General features: G+C 43.8%; 1 protein-coding gene and 1 long non-coding RNA gene across 4 annotated transcripts in view; one reads left to right on the forward strand and one right to left on the reverse strand.

The window, feature by feature from the left end:
- LOC139263260 (neuronal PAS domain-containing protein 3) overlaps window positions 1-14,868 on the forward strand; it is a 1,415,846-nt gene that overhangs the window by 537,363 nt on the left and 863,615 nt on the right. The window lies entirely within an intron of this gene.
- LOC139263261 (uncharacterized) overlaps window positions 1-14,868 on the reverse strand; it is a 75,034-nt gene that overhangs the window by 32,835 nt on the left and 27,331 nt on the right. The window contains exon 1 of one of the 3 annotated variants that reach the window (XR_011593076.1): window positions 7,085-7,148. The exons of 1 other annotated variant lie outside the window; for it this stretch is intronic. This is a non-coding gene — a long non-coding RNA (uncharacterized lncRNA). Of the gene's footprint in view, window positions 1-7,084; window positions 7,149-14,868 lie in introns of those variants that run through there. One more of the 3 variants, XR_011593078.1, reaches the window with a different exon arrangement.

Below are 14,868 nucleotides of genomic sequence, written 5' to 3' on the forward strand. Positions count from 1 at the left end.
TTAGCGCTCCTATCCCCTCTTAGAGCAGTAATAATTATTGACAGGCGCTTAAATTACTGACTATATGATGTTAGCGCCTCCAAATGGTCACTAATCAATTTTTCCCCCTTCTGTCTGCAACTGAGCAAAGAATCATAAGTATTGAACTAAGGAAGGCCTTCTCAGATATTTTGCATGAAGCAAGTGTTGGTGTTTTATTTTCTCCCTTTTCTTTCTATCTCCCGAACACACACACCATTTGGTTAGCCAACTGTGCGCAGGTAACCTACTCCCAGGTCTCTTCCAATTTTAGTCTTGAAGTGGCTAGAGAAGATATGCAAGAAAGGTCCAGGATGACTTGTCTTCTAAGGTCTCTTCTTTGTAAATATCTGTTATTCACTCTGCTGATGATTTTAAATATACGTCCAAAACCAGCACAATGTTTTTGGGTATGGGCCTCCTTATAATACAGTTGGTAAGCTGCTTGGCATGAATGGGCAGCTCGCCAAACTGGGGACCAAATATTTGGCAGCTCCATGAGCGAGCCGAGCCAGAAGTTGGCACTAAAAGAGGGTGGGGAGGGGCATACTCCACTCATTTGTAATTGAAACGTCCCGTAACTTATCAATTACCTCTGCCATGATGTTTTCTAAATCGGCTGGAATACTGGGTGCATATTCTCAACTATGCCCATTTATTCATGTCAATTTCAAACCTGTCTTGCTGCCCCAACTTCAGAGTGGCATTCTTGAATTTTAAAATATTAGTAGGATTATTGCAATCTTCAAGGCTGTTTTTAAAGTTACACAAATTACATACCTCAGTTCAGTGATCCATCGTTATCTAAAAAATATAGTTGCCACAAGGCAAACTATCACCATTGTTAAAAAATATAAAACAATTTTTGTGACACTAACTGTGTTTAGCTGATCCATATTTTAATCAGTTGTTTCCCACTGATTTTACGGAGTCCAATTTTACATGTATTCTGGATGTATTTTCTAATTTACATAGATTACCTGCATAACCTTTGCTTTTTGTCAGTGATGTAGTATTGAAGGTTTCATTTTTTCCAGTAACGAATCTGTATGTCTTGGTTTGAATGCTACTTCAGTGTAGTAGGGATGTTGAGGCTGGAAAAATTATATGTAGCTCAATAATGTACTGTGGTGATGAGATCTTCTTTCGGGATCCAACAGAATGATTTGGGTCACTAGACATGCTTTTGTCTGCCAACCTTTTCAGTCCACTGCCTGCATAATCACGACTAGTACAAAGGCAAGTAAGAAATCATTCAGATCAGTGCTCAGATGGCTGAATGAAAAACATCTTGTTTGAAGTCCTTTCTGAAAGCACAGCATGAAGCTCAAATAAAGTGAAGGACATTCACTATCACAAGTAATGTCCTTAATAATCTTGTTAGGCTCGTCTTTCTATATATGAGACAAATGGAACATTATTGGCTTATAGGCTGTAGTAAATAATTTAGTTTCCAGTATGCAGGCTGGGCTGACAGTAAATTAAAATGACATGAAAAAGGCTGGTTCAATAAAGTAACTAACCAATCAAATTTAATTGGCACAGGTGAGGTAGTAGAAAATATGGTTTACAATTAGACCATGTTATAGTGTTTTATAAATGCACATGAATAAAGTTGCCTAGAATTAATTTCTTGATTTTATGCTTTTAAAGTGGCAATATCAAGATCACGGCAGGAGACAGATATTGGCTGGTATTTCAGTTCTGGAGAATGGACTTGATGCTTATTGTTTCATTAGCAAAACCTAAAATATCTGCAATTTGAAGAAGCACATCTTGCCATTAGATGATCCCCTTTATTGTTTGTTCTCAGATGCATTTGTTATGTTTTTGTCTGACTGCTGGCTAAAATACAATGTATTTCAATTCATTTTTTTGCAACAGAAATGTGCAGAATACCTCGTCAGATAATTAATCAAATTAACTTTCTGAAGAATTAAAAAAAAATTTAAATTTCTGAGATATCCAAGTTGAACCCAGTCCTGTTTTCCTACACACACATACTTCCAGCAGCAGTTGCCGGATAGTAACTAGGAGTTGCAGTGGGCTAACACATTTGCCCTTCACTTCTGGGATCTTGGCTTGAATCTAGTCAAGACTGATGGGATGAAACTTTCTCTTTCCCTGTTATGGTCCTATGTGAAATGTATTTGAGCAGACTCAATCTTGTTTGGAGTGGACATGTGATTCTGAGACAAAACTGCCCCATATCAATCACTATTTGGAAGACTCATTTAAAAATGCCACAGAATGACTCGTGTGGGGAAATAAAAAATGTCACACTCGTGTCGAAAATGGTGTTCTTTTCAGATGAGGCTGATGTAATTGTTGGAGCAGACTAGCGATAGCTTTCTTTACTCTGCATCTAACCTAACCTGAAAATTTTCCATTTCTTGATACTAATATCTCTCACTCCAATAAGCACACCATTCACTAGCTGGGATCTGATTAAAAGCAATTAAGATATCCTTTGTCCTGAATAAATGTTTGACTTGCAGTTTTCTTTTTTCCTCCTTTACTCTTGAAGATAGTGACTCATGCTGCATATGGCAGGTATTGGGTTTCTGGTACAGTGCCCAAAAGGTCATTCTTCAGTGTGACTGTTGGCAGGCTATTTGCAGTGAAGAGAGGACATTCCAGCTTAGCTCACATTTTATGGCACTTTCTCTCTAAGCAAACCAGATGATCAAATTAACTAACAATTTCCAGAGGCCACAAACCCACCAGGTGCATAAGATAATTCACCTGTAGTAGCATCTTCAGAGCAATAGTTTTTACCTCTCAGAAAGAATGGAAGGAATTGTCATTTTTTTTAAAGAAAATCATTGTAATAAATTTTTGCATAAGAGGGTTGTCAGGCTTAGTTTGTTGGCTCTGTACAAAATAGATAACCAGATTTACCCCTGGGGAGAGCACACATGCACTGTCAGAAACTGTAGGATGTCATCTGCTTGAATAAAAGTTTCATGGATCCTGGCTGTGTGTTACTGTGCCTGGAGCTCCACTATGGTCACAGGCAGTGCAAATGTAAGGGAGACGTGAAAAGGAGCAGGCATGTCAGCTTCCTATTGAAGATGAAAAGAAGTCAAGGTATGACAGGCTGCAGTTAGTTTTGTTGTGCCTGTAATGCTTGTTCAGATTAAGACTGTAAGTTATCTATCGGGTTGCCCCGTTCTGGCTGATAAAATACATGCTCAATGTGAGAAGGGATTTTAGTGGATAAATGCTATAACTGTCACGATCATGTGACTAATAAATCTGGGAAACACTGAGCATTTGTGGAGAATCTGATTTGAATAAATCCATCAGGATTAGAGAAAGAAGCATCCCATCTAATCTCAATGCCAGGACTTTGGCGATCCGTATAGAGAAAGTGGGGTTGATCGCTTTCACAAAGGCCAAAGATTCTTATTTCAGGAGGACAGTGATCGAGAATGTTTGTAGAATCACATGTTTTGCAGCGATTTTAAGCCTGTCATGTTTTTCAAGAAGCAGAAAGGTAAAGTTGGGTGAGAAATTCTTCTGAACCCATTGGAAACCTCATAGGTTGTCATTGGATTCCATAAAACCCTGGTTATCTTTTGGATCTGCTCCAATTGAGTCACATTCCCTTTTTAATATGGTACCTGGAATTCACCTGCCACCATTCATTTTACAGAGCATATGTGCCCTTTTGCATTGCTTCTATGTTCAAAGGAACATATCATGGTTCTCCTAATGGAATTTAATCTTTCTGAGACCACTGAGCTGGTTTCTGTTTTCTTTTCTTTGGCACCTTGTGAGCTCAGGGGAAGGAGTATTTAGCTTCGGCTAGTTTCAACTGTTTCAATTTTCAAATTTAGCATGGTACTGTGGTTCTGCTTCCTGCGTGGTGAGGTACAGAAGATTATTCTTCCTTGGCAATATGCTTTCTCTGCCTCTCAGAGTTAAGCATCATTGACCTCCAAGGTATGTCTCAGTCACCTCCTGTTGCTATATTTTATGATTTAGAACTGGTGTTTAGAAACAGCCCAAAAGCAGACATTTTGTATACCAGATCCTGGGATAAATATTGCTGTCATCACTATGTGTAGCGACACTGCAAAAACATTAGTGCAAATTTCTCTGATCAATATTTCTAGTGAAATTGCAAACATATTCTAAAAGGACCAAATGGAGGAAATCTTCATGAGCATATTCACAATTTTGCTACTCATAGTGACAGAGGAATTGTTATCCCACACCCCGCCCCCAACTTTGACATCATGGATGTCTGTCTAGGGACATGAATATCCACTGCCTCTATTCATGACGCCAGTGGGGCGGAACTTAATGATATTGTAATGGATTGAAGAATTACTATGTGGAATTTGTTCAAACAGATTGATTGTTTTGAAAAAACTAAGAATTTCTTTCAGCCTATTAATTATCAATGTTATTCTGGTTACGTATGAAACAGTTAACTGATGATAGTTATCTCCAGTATTGTCTCTAGAGCAATCGAATTGAATTCTAAAGGAATAGAATTGAAAAGTAGAAAAGCTATGTTAAACTTACATAGAACCTTGGTTAGACCACACTTAGGGGCTGAAATTGCCCACCGCCCGAAAAGAGGCGCACTTACTGATTTCGAAGTCTTCTGGCTGCCGCAATGCCAAACCAGAGAAATCCCGCACCTCGTGCTTTGTTTTGGAGCAGGGCAGCAGTGGCCTTATCATGGGGGCGGGGCGAAGTGGCCGTCACGAGCGGGGCGGAAGCGGGGGCGGGGCAGAGTGACCGATGCTGCAAGGCATCAGTGCCGCGCTGATGACATCATCATGCTGGCACATCACAACTTCTCTCCCCTTCAGTTAAAGGGGAGGGCTGCTGCAAACTCTGCAGCCTCTTTAGAAGGGGTGCCAGGCTGCTTGTTGGTGGCCCGGCCGAACCGGCAGCCATAATTGTCGGCCCGACCTGGCAATCAGCCAACAAAAAAAAGTAACATGGCGTTGCCGGCAGAGCTACCTCCCTTTTAAGGGCGCCTTGCCACCAAGCCACAGAGTGTACCAACAGCAAAAGCTGTCGGGGGCACTGGCCGACGGCAGGGTCGCTCCCACAGTTCAATTCCAGGAAAGGTGCAATTTCCCGAGGGGCAATTTCGGGAAGGGATCCCCGCCAGTCGGCAAGGGGTTGTCACATGCATGCCGCGGCAGGAAAACTGGCAGCGCGGTCCCCTACACCCCTCCAAACCCGAAGAAGGGCAATTTTCAAAATGTCGGCAGAGACTTGGCACCATTCCACACCGACCCATGGCCACCGCTTTCAGGTGGCCAGAAACCTTATATAAAGGGGCAATTTCGGCCCCTTAGAGTACAGTGTACAGTTCTGATCTCCATATTACAAAAAGGATATAGAGGCACTGGAGAGTAGGTGCAAAAAAGATTTACAAAGGCAATACCAGAACACTGAGGTAATGACTATCAGGAAAGACTGAACAGGCTGGAGTTATTTTATCTAGAAAAGAAAAGGCTGAGGGATGATCTAATAGAGTTCTTTAAAATCATGAAGGGGTTTGATAGGGTAGATGTAGAGAAGATGTTACCACTTGTGGGGAGCCCAAAACTAGGAATAATAAATATAAAATAGTCACTAATATATCCAATAAGTATTTCAAGAAAAGCTTCTTTAAAAAGAAAAAAAGAAAGACTAGGATTTATATAGCGCCTTTCACGACCACCGGATGTCTCAAAGCACCTTACAGCCAATGAAGTACTTTTCAAGTGTAGTTACTGTTGTAATGTAGCAAACACAGCAACCAATTTTTATGCACAAACAAGCTCCCACAAACAGCAATTTGATAATGACCAGATACTCTGTTTTTTTGTTATGTTGATTGAAGTATAAATATTGGCCAGAGAATGGTTAGAATGTGGAACTCGCTGCCACATGGAGTAGTTGAGGCAAATAGCAGAGATCCATTTAAGGGGAAGCTAGATAAGTACTTGAAGGAGAATGAAATAGAAGGATATGCTGATGGGGTTAGATGAAGTAGGTTCGTGTGGCATAGAGCAGTTGGGCCAAATGGCCTATTTCTGTGCTGTAAGGTCTATGGGCTAGAATTTCCTAGCAGCCCACCAGTGCCCGATTGCCACTCAAAAGTCCACTAAGATTCCCAAGATTATCGCTGGTGAAAACTTCCCCCCCCACCCCCCAAAAATAAAAAAATCCGCCAAGCGAAAAACATGGGTGTTGCACCCCCTATCTGGGTGAAAAAATTGAATTTAGGGTCGATTGGCCGGTTCCTAAAGAAAATAGGTGATAAATTTAAAAATCACTAAAAATTTACCCCGAGGCTGCGGGTTGGGCCTAGCAGCAGAAAAATACTAAAAATAATTTTTCAAAAAACATCACAAAAAAATAAAAAAATATTCTCAAGACCCTTTTAAACTAAATCACCACAACAGAATTTTAAAATAATGAGTAAAAAAACCCAATTACTAACCTTTTTCTTGAAGAGCTACTCATTACCGCCCAGCTCCACTGATCCTCGTGGGCGTTTTTTTTCATACTTACCAACGGGTCACCGCTGAGCCAAATATCGCGCCATGGCAATCTGAGGACGGTGCACACTGGCGGTCCGCTCCCCAGCGGTACCTCGAAACCACCGGCGTAACTCAGGTAGGAAATTTTTCACACACCTGATTACCGCCCAAAATGGCCAATTGGAAATTCTAGCCCTGTGTAATTCTATTTATGAAGGCAGGCTTGATTACTTTATTTATGTCAAGTCATGGAACAACAAATTTACTGTTTTACTGTTTCTTTTTAAAGTATTTATAGTAATTTTGCAAGTTCAACAGTCAAGTCATCATAAAAATTTTAATGACTGATTATTTAAATTAGATAATGTGATGGTAGAGCGTGGTTTAATCACTGTTTATTTGCCAAGAGTGGGCATTTGTTGACTGATTCTGAAAATAATTCAAAAATTTGCAGCTAACTGGTTTCTTGTGCTTATATAGGGCCCAAGTTTGCCCCCTCTGCTAGAACGGCGCACCTCCATGAGGTGCACCGACTTTGTAGTACAGAAACGGCGCCAATTTCTTACCTCCGTATTCTCCCCGTTGGTTCCAGGCCTGTGGCGCAGTGCATCTGAACGCGTGGTGGGCGGAGCTACAGCCCTGCGCCGATAAGAGTGCCGGCAGCTGTGTGCATGCGCAGTGGAGTCTGCCTGCGTGCGCAGTAGTTCTTGGCCCTCCCAGCGCGTCCTGGCTCCAGGTGACCCTATCCCGGGCCGAGTGGCCTGCCGCACAGGCCGGTCGCTGCCTTCCCGCGCTGAGGGCTACAAGAGACAGATTGGTGGGGGAAGAGTTTTGATTGCGGGGGGGGGGGGGGTGGGGGTGGAGAGGAAGAGTTTTTAATGGGGGGAGGGGAAGAGTTTTGATGGGGGGGGAGGGGAAGAGTTTTGATGGGGGGGGAGGGGAAGAGTTTTGATGGGGGGGGAGGGGAAGAGTTTTGATGGCGGGGGGAGGGGAAGAGTTTTGATGGCGGGGGGAGGGGAAGACTTTTGATGGGAGAGGGGGGAAGAGTTTTGATCCAGCAGGGGGGCGAGGGGAAGAGTTTTGATCGGTGGGGGGGGGGGGGCGCGGGGGGGGAAAGTTTTGATCCGGCGGGGGGGGAGGAGAAAAGAATCTTCAAAGATTTTCCAGTACTTTAATATCGAGCTATCTTTAGTAAAAATATACTCAATTTAATCAGGCTGATAGCATCTACACCCTGTCCAGTCTCGCTGCTTGGGATTTAAAAAAAAAACTAGCATTCTTATCATAACACTGTCATTTGGAGGCTACCTGCGCTGATCTCTTAACTCACGCAGGGTTTTTCAGAACGTACAAAAGTGGCCACTTACTCTGGCATAACTAATTTAGGAGTAAGTTTTAGCTGGCTAAACTTGCTTAAATGGCCAAAACAGGCGTAAGTGGCTGGTAACGCCCCCTTTTGAAAAAAAAACTGAACTAAAAAAAACCTAACTAACTCACTTACACTGGAGCAACTTAAATGGGGAGAATTGCGATTTTTAAGTTATTCCAAAAAAATCTAATTGCTCCAAAAAATACGGAGCAACTCCTGGGGAAATTTGGGCCCATCGTGTCATAGAAACATAGAAAATAGGTGCAGGAGCAGGCCATTCAGCCCTTCTAGCCTGCACCACCATTCAATGAGTTCATGGCTGAACATGAAACTTCAGTACCCCCTTCCTGCTTTCTCGCCATAACCCTTGATCCCCCTAGTAGTAAGGACTTCATCTAACTCCCTTTTGAATATATTTAGTGAATTGGCCTCAACTACTTTCTGTGGTAGAGAATTCCACAGGTTCACCACTCTCTGGGTGAAGAAGTTTCTCCTCATCTCGGTCCTAAATGGCTTACCCCTTATCCTCAGACTGTGACCCCTGGTTCTGGACTTCCCCAACATTGGGAACATTCTTCCTGCATCTAACCTGTCTAAACCCGTCAGAATTTTAAACGTTTCCATGAGGTCCCCTCTCATTCTTCTGAACTCCAGTCAATACAAGCCCAGTTGATCCAGTCTTTCTTGATAGGTTAGTCCCGCCATCCCGGGAATCAGTCTGGTGAATCTTCGCTGCACTCCCTCAATAGCAAGAATGTCCTTCCTCAAGTTAGGAGACCAAAACTGTACACAATACTCCAGGTGTGGCCTCACCAAGGCCCTGTACAACTGTAGCAACACCTCCCTGCCCCTGTATTCAAATCCTCTCGCTATGAAGGCCAACATGCCATTTGCTTTCTTAACCGCCTGCTGTACCTGCATGCTAACCTTCAATGACTGATGTACCATGACACCCAGGTCTCGTTGCACCTTCCCTTTTCCTAATCTGTCACCATTCAGATAATAGTCTGTCTCTCTGTTTTTACCACCAAAGTGGATAACCTCACATTTATCCACATTATACTTCATCTGCCATGCATTTGCCCACTCACCTAACCTATCCAAGTCACTCTGCAGCCTAATAGCATCCTCCTCGCAGCTCACACTGCCACCCAACTTAGTGTCATCCGCAAATTTGGAGATACTGCATTTAATCCCCTCGTCTAAATCATTAATGTACAATGTAAACAGCTGGGGCCCCAGCACAGAACCTTGCGGCACCCCACTAGTCACTGCCTGCCATTCTGAAAAGTACCCGTTTACTCCTACTCTTTGCTTCCTGTCTGACAACCAGTTCTCAATCCACGTCAGCACACTACCCCCAATCCCATGTGCTTTAACTTTGCACATTAATCTCTTGTGTGGGACCTTGTCGAAAGCCTTCTGAAAGTCCAAATATACCACATCAACTGGTTCTCCTTTGTCCACTCTACTGGAAACATCCTCAACAAATTCCAGAAGACTTGTCAAGCATGATTTCCCTTTCACAAATCCATGCTGACTTGGACCTATCATGTCACCATTTTCCAGATGCACTGCTATGACATCCTTAATAATTGATTCCATCATTTTACCCACTACTGAGGTCAGGCTGACCGGTCTATAATTCCCTGTTTTCTCTCTCCCTCCTTTTTTAAAAAGTGGGGTTACATTGGCTACCCTCCACTCGATAGGAACTGATCCAGAGTCAATGGAATGTTGGAAAATGACTGTCAATGCATCCGCTATTTCCAAGGCCACCTCCTTAAGTACTCTGGGATGCAGTCCATCAGGCCCTGGGGATTTATCGGCCTTCAATCCCATGAATTTCCCCAACACAATTTCCCGACTAATAAAGATTTCCCTCAGTTCCCCCTCCTTACTAGACCCTCTGACCCCTTTTATATCCGGAAGGTTGTTTGTATCCTCCTTAGTGAATACCGAACCAAAGTACTTGTTCAATTGGTCTGCCATTTCTTTGTTCCCCGTTATGACTTCCCCTGATTCTGACTGCAGGGGACCTACGTTTGTCTTTACTAACCGTTTTCTCTTTACATACCTATAGAAACTTTTGCAATCCGCCTTAATGTTCCCTGCAAGCTTCTTCTCGTACTCCATTTTCCCTGCCCTAATCAAACCCTTTGTCCTCCTCTGCTGAGTTCTAAATTTCTCCCAGTCCCCAGGTTCGCTGCTATTTCTGGCCAATTTGTATGCCACTTCCTTGGCTTTAATACTATCCCTGATTTCCCATGATAGCCACGGTTGAGCCACCTTCCCTTTTTTATTTTTTGTGTCAACAATTTATGGAAGCGATTCAACAATGTTTTTATTGCAGCAATTGTTAATTGTAACTTTCCTGATTTTGTATGTAAATACAGATTTCCAGTTCAATTGATATTCTGAGCTTTTTCATCAATTCCAATATATCAACTACATCTAAATAGACTAAAATATATTTTTTCACATTTATTAATAAGACCTAATCAAATCAATAAATATATTAATATAATAACTCCTTGTAAATTTAACCATGATATATTGTGGCGTTATAGATATGACAGCTTTCACCTTTAGCAACAAGTGTTCTGGACAAGATTTATGGATGATTTCCCCTGGCTGCTAAGTGCTACGACATCTTGCTTTATCGGCATAATTGGAGGATAGCAGCAATTGGTTTCAGAGACGGGCCAGAGCCTGGGAAACTTAAGTTCACAGAAAAGCTTGAGAATGGTTAGGTTAAATGGAAGAAAGTAAAGGGAACTTCTCAGATTTTGTTCACTTCATTGAAAATACACTGAAAAGCATGTGTAAGTCAAAAAGTTAACAGCTGTTCCGGCAACACTGGATCCTCACATTAAGTTTGAGTGTTGAGGATGGTGCGGTGGGATTGGAACTTTCACCTTCCCCCAACATTGTCATCGTTGTAAAGGGTGTGACGTTGGGAGTGGAGACTTCCTATGTTTGGAGTTCCCACTTTCCTGACCCCCAGTGAGGGTCTGCAACGTCGCGCCTGGCCAGACCAGGCATACCATGTCGCCGTATGATGTAAGTGAATTCCACGTGGCAGCCAGGCCAAAATCGTGGCCTAGACCCCCAAAGAAAGGGCCAGTAAATTCCTGCACATGCTGAGTATCAATGTTCCCTTTAACTTTTTTTAAGGGGCTGCGCGCCCATTCAAAATACCATGCATGCACGGTTTTCCCTATTTTAAAGCCGGTGAGCCGGTTGAGCGAGAGCTGCAGAGTGCTGTGCGGCCGCACAACTTAAAGGGAATATTGCTGAGTGTGTCCCAACATGGGTTTTTGGGGCCTAGGTGTCTACGATGAAATGGCTATTACATCTATAACTGTTGTATCGATAAACCTTTGGACTTTATACTATTTATGGACTTCTATTTTTTATTTGTTTAAAGTCAAAATATACATTATATTTGACAGTAGTTAAATAGAGATACTCGGGCCGCGATTTCACCTACCGAGGTGGGCGATGTCTGGGACGGGCTGCGACGCCACTCCTGGCTCCATGCTGGCTTTCCCCGATTCGGCTTGTTAGGTCCGCCCTGTGAGGTTCCTGGCCAATTAAAAGGAAACTGGTCTGATGATGTCATTTGATGATGCGACATCAGCCAGTTTCCTTAAAAGGATCATGGCCAACTTTATTTTGACAGTTGTACTGTCAGTGTTCTGCAGCATTGAAGTGCTGAAACCACTGACAAACACTGCCCACCCAGGCTCTCCCATGACACCCTCCATATGCTTATCCCTCCACAGTATGCAGGGATGTTCTCTTCCCTTCCAGTGGGTGGAAGAGACTTCCCTAGAACACCAAATAGGCCTGCCTGGTTTCACATTGCACAGGAGGGCACAAGCAGGGATGTGGTCAGGAGGACCTGGGTGCAGTGCCACAAACGTTTCAATGATCTCAGTCGATCACAAAACGTTGGTACAAAGCCACACTCAACCTCATCCTGCTGTGCCACTCATCACATCCCCATCACTCTGCCTTCCCAACCCTACTCCTGCACATACTTACGCACATCAACTTACCTTACACCTCCACCCATCCCTCCCCTTATCTATATTATTACATCCCCATTTCATTCGGTACCCCGCATACTCACCCTCATCCTTGCCAATCATACCAACGACCAACACACAAGGTTCAACAATTGGGTCTTTTAGCCAATGTTCATGTAAATTTTCTGTTAATGTGTTGTCAAATATTGCAATCTTTATTTTCAATACTATGCCTTCTTGGACAGATTTGTGTGCTCCTTTGGAAGTGGCTTAGTGAGTTGTAGTGAATGGTGAGAAATAACGGTACCCCCCCCCCCCCCCTGCAGTGGTGGTATTTATGAAAAGAATGACTTGGGCATTGTTGGGATGCTTTATGGTGTTGGAGTAAGACAAAGGTCCTCCACCAGCCTGTCCTCACCGCACAGCACTGCCCCCCAGTCATCAAGATCCACGGCGCGGCCCTGGACACCATGGACCACTTCCCATATCTCGGGAGCCTCCTATCAACAAAAGCAGGCATCGACAACAAACATAGAAACATAGAAAATAGGTGCAGGAGTAGGTCATTCGGCCCTTCTAGCCTGCACAGCCATGCAATGAGTTCATGGCTGAACATGCAACTTCAGTACCCCCTTCCCGCTTTCTCGCCATACCCCTTGATCCCCCTAGTAGTAAGGACTTCATCTAACTCCCTTTTGAATATATTTAGTGAATTGGCCTCAACTACTTTCTGTGGTAGAGAATTCCACAGGTTCACCACTCTCTGGGTGAAGAGGTTTCTCCTCATCTCGGTCCTAAATGGCTTACCCCTTATCCTTAGACTGTGACCCCTGGTTCTGGACTTCCCCAACATTGGGAACATTCTTCTTGCATCTAACCTGTCTAAACCCGTCAGAATTTTAAACGTTTCTATGAGGTCCCCTCTCATTCTTCTGAACTCCAGTGAATATAAGCCCAGTTGATCCAGTCTTTCTTGATATGTCAGCCCTGCCATCCCGGGAATCAGTCTGGTGAACCTTCGCTGCACTCCCTCAATAGCAAGAATGTCCTTCCTCAAGTTAGGAGACCAAAACGGCACACAATACTCCAGGTGTGGCCTCACCAAGGCTCTGTACAGCTGTAGTAACACCTCCCTGCCCCTGTACTCAAATCCCTTGCTATGAAGGCCAACATGCCATTTGCTTTCTTAACCGCCTGCTGTACCTGCATGCCAACCTTCAATGACTGATGTACCATGACACCCAGGTCTCGTTGCACCTCCCCTTTTCCTAATCTGTCACCATTCAGATAATAGTCTGCCTCTCTGTTTTTACCACCAAAGTGGATAACCTCACATTTATCCACATTATACTTCATCTGCCATGCATTTGCCCACTCACCTAACCTATCCAAGTCACTCTGCAGCCTCATAGCATTCTCCTCGCAGCTCACACTGCCACCCAACTTAGTGTCATCCACAAATTTGGAGATACTACATTTAATCCCCTCGTCTAGATCATTAATGTACAATGTAAACAGCTGGGGCCCCAGCACAGAACCTTGTGGTACCCCACTAGTCACTGCCTGCCATTCTGAAAAGTACCCATTTACTCCTACTCTTTGCTTCCTGTCTGCCAACCACTTCGCAATCCATGTTAGCACACTACCCCCAATTCCATGTGCTTTAACTTTGCACATTAATCTCTTGTGTGGGACCTTGTCGAAAGCCTTCTGAAAGTCCAAATATACCACATCAACTGTTTCTCCCTTGTCCACTCTACTGGAAACATCCTCAAAAAATTCCAGAAGATTTGTCAAGCATGATTTTCCTTTCACAAATCCATGCCGACTTGGACCTATCACGTCACCTCTTTCCAAATGCGCTGCTATGACATCCTTAATAATTGATTCCATCATTTTGCCCACTACCGATGTCAGGCTGACCGGTCGATAATTCCCTGTTTTCTCTCTCCCTCCTTTTTTAAAAAGTGGTGTTACATTGGCTACCCTCCACTCCATAGGAACTGATCCAGAGTCTATGGAATGTTGGAAAATGTCTGTCAATGCATCCGCTATTTCCAAGGCCACCTCCTTAAGTACTCTGGGATGCAGTCCATCAGGCCCCGGGAATTTATCGGCCTTCAATCCCATCAATTTCCCCAACACAATTTCCCGACTAATAAGGATTTCCCTCAGTTCCTCCTTCTTACTAGACCCTCTGACCCCTTTTATATCCGGAAGGTTGTTTGTGTCCTCCTTAGTGAATACTGAACCAAAGTACTTGTTCAATTGGTCTGCCATTTCTTTGTTCCCCGTTATGACTTCCCCTGATTCTGACTGCAGAGGACTTACGTTTGTCTTTATTAACCTTTTTCTCTTTACATATCTGTTGAAACTTTTGCAGTCCGTATTAATGTTCCCTGCAAGCTTCCTCTCATACCCTACAAGATCCAACACCGCCTCCAGTGTGCCAGTGCAGCCTTCGGCCACCTGAGGAAAAGAATATTTGAAGACCAGGCCCTCAAAACTGCCACCATGCTCATGGTCTACAAGGCTGTAGTAATAGCTGCCCTCCTTTTTGGCTCAATGACATGGACCATGTACAGCAGACACCTCAAGTTGCTGGAGAAATATCACCAACGCTGTCTCCACAAGATCCTACAAATCCCCTGGGAGGACAGACGCACCAACATCCAGGCTAACATCCCCAACATTGAAGCACTGATCACACTCGATCAGCTCCGCTGGGCAGACCACATAGTTCGCATGCCAGACACGAGACTCCCAAAGCAAGTGCTCTACTCGGAGCTCCTTCACAGCAAACGAGCCAAAGGTGGACAGCGGAAACGCTACAAGGACACCCTCAAAGCCTCCCTGATAAAGTGCGACATCCCCACTGACACCTGGGAGTCCCTGGCCTAAGACCGCCCTAAGTGGAGGAAGTGCATCCGAGAGGGCGCTGAGCACC

This window comes from Pristiophorus japonicus, chromosome 4 (assembly GCF_044704955.1).
Source record: "Pristiophorus japonicus isolate sPriJap1 chromosome 4, sPriJap1.hap1, whole genome shotgun sequence".
Lineage (NCBI taxonomy): Eukaryota > Metazoa > Chordata > Chondrichthyes > Pristiophoridae > Pristiophorus > Pristiophorus japonicus.